Source organism: Procambarus clarkii, chromosome 28 (assembly GCF_040958095.1).
Source record: "Procambarus clarkii isolate CNS0578487 chromosome 28, FALCON_Pclarkii_2.0, whole genome shotgun sequence".
In the NCBI taxonomy this organism is placed as follows: Eukaryota; Metazoa; Arthropoda; class Malacostraca; order Decapoda; family Cambaridae; genus Procambarus; species Procambarus clarkii.
The window spans coordinates 30,166,895-30,173,472 of record NC_091177.1 but is presented as its reverse complement, the minus strand read 5'-3'; positions in this window follow the sequence as shown (position 1 = coordinate 30,173,472).

Here is a 6,578-nt window from a genome sequence, read left to right as displayed (position 1 = left end):
TTTTAGCTGAGTTTTCACCTATTCCAACCTGCCCTAGACAACCCTACCTAACCTGACCTAGCATATCCCAAGCTAGATTTGATTAGAGTTCGTGAAATTTATGCTTACTCACCTAAATTCAACCTAATTTAAGACAATTTCTACCCAATATACCCAAAATGTTTTGTTACATAGCTCAGCCAAAGACCATATTAGCCAAGTTTTCCCATATTCCAACCTACCCTACATAGCCTTACCTATCCCTGACCTAGCAGATTTGATTAAAGTTGGGGAAATTTAAGCTATCGCCACCAAATTGTAGACAATTTCCACCAAATATGCCTAAATGTTGTGTATCATAGCACAGCCAAAACCCATTTTATTCACATTTTCACCCATTCCATCTAAACCTGGACCTAACCTCTGATACGACATATACTCAGAGAAGTGATGATTTTTGGATATGAACCTAAATGCCAGTGCCTAACCTGCAAGAGTCTTGGAGCTTTGTTGAATATTTTATCTATTTTTCTTCGAAACTGAAGTTTTGGATATGAACCTATCCGCACTGTGCCTAACCTGCTAGGTTCTTTGTTGAACATTGTAACAATATTCATAGAAAATTGATGTTTTGGATATGGACCTAACAGCCCCTCTCTTTTAAAACTTTGAATTGTGTTTAATATTGTAGATATATTGTTGGGTATGTGTTTTGTTTTTACACATCAACCCAACCGTCCTGGACCTAACCTCCCTTCATCTAACTTCAAATTTATCGTAAATATGGAAGGAACGTGTTGTTTGTGCATCAACCCAACCGTCCTTGACCTAACCTCCATTTATCAAACTTCAAATTTATCATAAATATGGGAGGACCGTGTTATTTGTGCATCAACCCAGCCGTCCTGGGCCTAACCTCCCTTTATCTAACTTCAAATTTATTGTATTTATCGGAAGAAGGTGTTGTTTATGCATCAACCCAACCTCCCTGGACCTAACCTCTGATACACGAATCTTGGTTCAATATTGCATCATACTCGTAGCATATTTTTTTCACATAATTCAACCATCCTCAACCTAACCTCTATTACCTGGGGAGAGGAAGGTTAATGGAAAATATGATAATAATGGGAATTTTCTCTACATCAGTTCAACTTAACCATCCTTAACCTAACCTTAGTTAGAAAGGGATATAACTCACCAAAACTATTTAATTACCATTTACCCAATTTTCCTTATCCTAACCTATAACCTGAGGGTTTAGACCCCCCTTTACCTCGAAATTATAGTATAGGGTAAAATTAGGGAATGTTAGGTTTATATGTGAAAATATATTCCTACCTTAAATTATAGTATAGGGTTGAATTAGGGAATGTTAGGTTTATATGTGAAAATATATTCCTACTTTAAACATATAGTATAATTTCGAGGTAAAGGGGGGTCTAAACCCTCTGGTTATAGGTTAGAATAAGGAAAATTGGGTAAATGGTAATTAAATAGTTTTGGTGAGTTATATCCCTTTCTAACTAAGGTTAGGTTAAGGATGGTTAAGTTGAACTGATGTAGAGAAAATTCCCATTATTATCATATTTTCCATTAACCTCCCTCTCCCCAGGTAATAGAGGTTAGGTTGAGGATGGTTGAATTATGTGAAAAAAATATGCTACGAGTATGATGCAATATTGAACCAAGATTCGTGTATCAGAGGTTAGGTCCAGGGAGGTTGGGTTGATGCATAAACAACACCTTCTTCCCATAAATACAATAAATTTGAAGTTAGATAAAGGGAGGTTAGGCCCAGGACGGCTGGGTTGATGCACAAATAACACGGTCCTCCCATATTTATGATAAATTTGAAGTTTGATAAATGGAGGTTAGGTCAAGGACGGTTGGGTTGATGCACAAACAACACGTTCCTTCCATATTTACGATAAATTTGAAGTTAGATGAAGGGAGGTTAGGTCCAGGACGGTTGGGTTGATGTGTAAAAACAAAACACATACCCAACAATATATCTACAATATTAAACACAATTCAAAGTTTTAAAAGAGAGGGGCTGTTAGGTCCATATCCAAAACATAAATTTTCTATGAATATTGTTACAATGTTCAACAAAGAACCTAGCAGGTTAGGCACAGTGCGGATAGGTTCATATCCAAAACTTCAGTTTCGAAGAAAAATAGATAAAATATTCAACAAAGCTCCAAGACTCTTGCAGGTTAGGCACTGGCATTTAGGTTCATATCCAAAAATCATCACTTCTCTGAGTATATGTCGTATCAGAGGTTAGGTCCAGGTTTAGATGGAATGGGTGAAAATGTGAATAAAATGGGTTTTGGCTGTGCTATGATACACAACATTTAGGCATATTTGGTGGAAATTGTCTACAATTTGGTGGCGATAGCTTAAATTTCCCCAACTTTAATCAAATCTGCTAGGTCAGGGATAGGTAAGGCTATGTAGGGTAGGTTGGAATATGGGAAAACTTGGCTAATATGGTCTTTGGCTGAGCTATGTAACAAAACATTTTGGGTATATTGGGTAGAAATTGTCTTAAATTAGGTTGAATTTAGGTGAGTAAGCATAAATTTCACGAACTCTAATCAAATCTAGCTTGGGATATGCTAGGTCAGGTTAGGTAGGGTTGTCTAGGGCAGGTTGGAATAGGTGAAAACTCAGCTAAAATGAGCTTTGGCCGTGCTATGTTCCAAAACATTTTTGGGTATATTTGGTGGAAATTGTCTTAAATTAGATTAAATTTATATGGGATAACTTAAATTTCGCCGACTTTAACCAAATCTAGGTTTGGATATGCTAGGATAGGTTAGGTAAGGTTGCTTAGGGTAGGATGGAATAGGAGCAAATGTAGGTAAAAAAATGGGCTTTGGCAATGCTAAGATACAGAACATTTGGATATATTGGTGGAAATTGTCTTAAATTAGGTCAAATTTATGTGGGATAGCTTAAATTTCGCCGACTTTAACCAAATCTAGGTTTGGATATGCTAGGATAGGTTAGGTAAGGCTGAATAGGGTAGGATGGAATAGGAGAAAATGTAGGTAAAAATGGGCTTTGGCAGTGCACAACATTTGGGGATATTTGGTGGGAATTGCCTTAAATTAGGTCAAATTTATGTGGGATAGCTTAAATTTCGCCGACTTTAACCAAATCTAGGTTTGGATATGCTAGGATAGGTTAGGTAAGGTTGCGTAGGGTAGGATGGAATAGGAGAAAATGTGGGTAACAATGGGCTTTGGCAGTGTTGTGATACACAACATTGGGGTATATTTGGTGGAAATTGCCTTAAATTAGATTGAATTTAGGTGGCATAGCTTAAATTTTACCAACTTGAACTAAATCTAGGTTTGGATATGCTAGGTCAGGTTAGATGAGGTCGTGTAGGGAAAGACATATATAGATATATATAATATCTTAGGGGTCATGAACTAGCATGTTTATGAAATAGTGTAAATTTTCCTATTTGGGGTTCGAGTTATATGGCCAACTCATGTAATGTATGGACAGAGGTGACATAGGATTGTATGTGAGGATATGGGATGCTTATATTTAGTTAGTTTAGCTTTTGCTAGGTTAAATTTAGGTAAATTTTTGAAGTATAAGTATATTTTTTTTTATAGATTTAGATGAATTTAGGTTTTGATAGGATGCATTTTTGATAAGATATAGCAAATTTTCTTAAAATTATCATATAAAATACTGACTTCACCAAACCTAACATAACTAAGGCTAGAATAAATAAGTCTGTTAGATGGTTTGCATAAATAAATATGGGTGGCCTGATTGGAGAGGATGTGATAAGAAAGGTATTAATAAGACATTAAAAACAATGGACATATGTTAGATGAATAGTTTAGCACTAATAATGTTGAAATATTAATGGAAAATGAATGTGTTTTATATTGAGCTCATCGGAAGTTATATGCACCATTTTTATATGTGAAATTCTGACTTTTGGGGAGTTGGTTAAACTCTGCATATTATAATTAATGTCCTAAATATACCTAGAAAAATATCATGCAAATTGTGTATTGTTTGACCTAGTTGGTTGTGTTTGTATTTGCACATATATAGCACAATTAATATACTTGTGTATTAATTGTGTAGATTATGTATTTTGCATACGTTGTATGATTATTGCAATTATGTATTGATTATATTGCTATAAACTGTGTATTGTTTTGTGCAAGTTGTATGTATTAATTGTATATGTTTTTGTATGTGCATTTGTGGAAATTGTGTAGTTGTGTATTTAATGAATATGTGCTAGTTATGTATTGTTCATATTTTGGTAAGTTGTGTATTGATTATATTTTTGAGCAAATTGTGTAAAGTCGCAATTGTATTTGTGTAAATCGTGTATTTATGCTAGTTGTGTATTTTCAAATTTAGGGCAGTTATGCATTGTACGTATTTGTGCTAGATATGTATTTTGTGCAAGTTGTGTAATAATTATGAAAGATGCGTAACATATGTGAAAGTTGTGTATTAATTGCACATGTTGTGTAATTGCATATGGACGAATTGTTTATTTACACCTTTGTGTATTGATTGCCAGTGTGCAAATTGAGTAATTATATAGCAAGTTTGCTTGTATTAATTGTGCAAAGATGTATAATAATTACACAATTTGTGTAATAATTTTCCATGTTTTATAGTAATTTTTGTGCTAATAGTGCATTTATGCAAGTTGTGTTTTTAATTGGCTAAAGTGGAACTGGTGCAACTGTATTTTTGTGTGCAAATTGTGTAAGCTCTGTAATCTGAAAACTAGATCGTCATGGTGTAAGTGTATTTTGGTTTATGAGACAATGTGTGGGTATTTTGTGAAAATTATGTTTGTGAAATTGTGTAATTTTAGTGAAAGCGCATTTTTAATTGTCTAAATGTATAAGCATTTTGATATATTTGTGCAAATACCGTACTTTGTGTAAATGTCATACTCTGAGTGTACATGCAATATTGTGTAAATGGTATATTTTCGTGTCCAACTGACATATTTCGTATGTAAATGTCATATTGTTGTGTGATGGTATATTTTGAGTGTAAATAATATATTTTGTGCATAAATGGCATATTTGACGTGTAACTGCTGTATTTTCTGTGTATGGCATAAATCACATCTGATTAATGGGGAAAATGGTGGCAAAAAACTAGGCTATTCTCTAAGAATGTATGGGTTGTAGAGTATGTGTAGGTATGTATGCATGTATTTGCTAGTGTTGGTTTAGAAACTAGGATTTTTTATTTTTGAGGTGTAGAAATGATTAGGCTATGAATATAGTGACTAGCATCCAGCTAAGTTGCTAGATGGATGAATTGAGGTGCGACATTTGGATAGCTATTTGATGGATGTGAGGACAGTTGACTAGCCTATCAACACAGCTAATAATCCGCTGTACTGCCAGATGTGTGGTAGCTACTTGTGGATTACAGTACGATATCTAGCTATAGGGTTTCATAATTGCTGTTGTGTATAAAACTAGAATGACAGCTATTTATTAAAACTATTATTGTAAACTAATACCTTAAGTGGATCCCTTGGTTGTTTTAAGCATAGGGTGGACATGAATATGAATGAGATTGGGTGGAGATATATAGGAGCCTCGTATGGGCCAATAGGACTTCTGCAGTTACCTTTATTCATATGTTCAGCTCACCTACAATGCTGTCAGATGTACGATTCTACAAAAAATTGCGGTATGACATTTGGGTTGCTGTTATACTTTTGCACTTATCACCGAATAATGATTACAGTTGTGGATAATTAAAATGTATATTATGCGTTTATGCAGTAATATTGGATTACTACTGAAATCGCATTGAAGTCACCATGTCTGGCAGGGGACTGTTAGTTTATACAGTAATATTGGATTAGTACTGAAATCGCATTGAAATCACCATGCCTGGCAGGGGACTGTTTTCATACAAATGGATGATAGTGGGTTTTCATTTTTATTTTCCCTATGGTCAATAAGCAATCCTTGAAGACAGATTGACAAAGCTTAAATTGCATTATCTACAAAGGCGAAGAAATAGGTGAAACATGGCAAAAGGGATATTAATGGGCTATTAATACTATAAACACGAAACAATGGACATAAATTGGAAATATGTTTTTTAGATTTAGGAAAATGACCTGGGTAAATACTGGTTCTGTAACAGGGTGGAACTCATTTCTTATGTTAAAATGATCTTAGACAATGGGAAACCGTATGGTAATACCTTATTGTGAAAAACGACCTTATAATGGTTAACGCCATTGCACATTAGGCTTGACAGATGGCAGCATTTGAATCCCCCTTTGCTATAAATATTGAAAATGGGAATAATTACACTATAACAGAAAACGGACTTATACAGGGAAGATGAAGACGGGGGTGACGTCATTGACCATTAGCAATGTCTGTGCAGGGTCACCGGGGTAACAGAATTTGGGTGTGCCAGGGACCAGCTTTTTAATCCTACCCCAGGCAAATTGAAGAGTGGCTACCCGATGACGTCATTGACCATTGGCTATGCCTGTGCATGGGTCAGGCCATGAAAGAAAATTCGAGAAAACCCTGGAGCCAATGACCGGC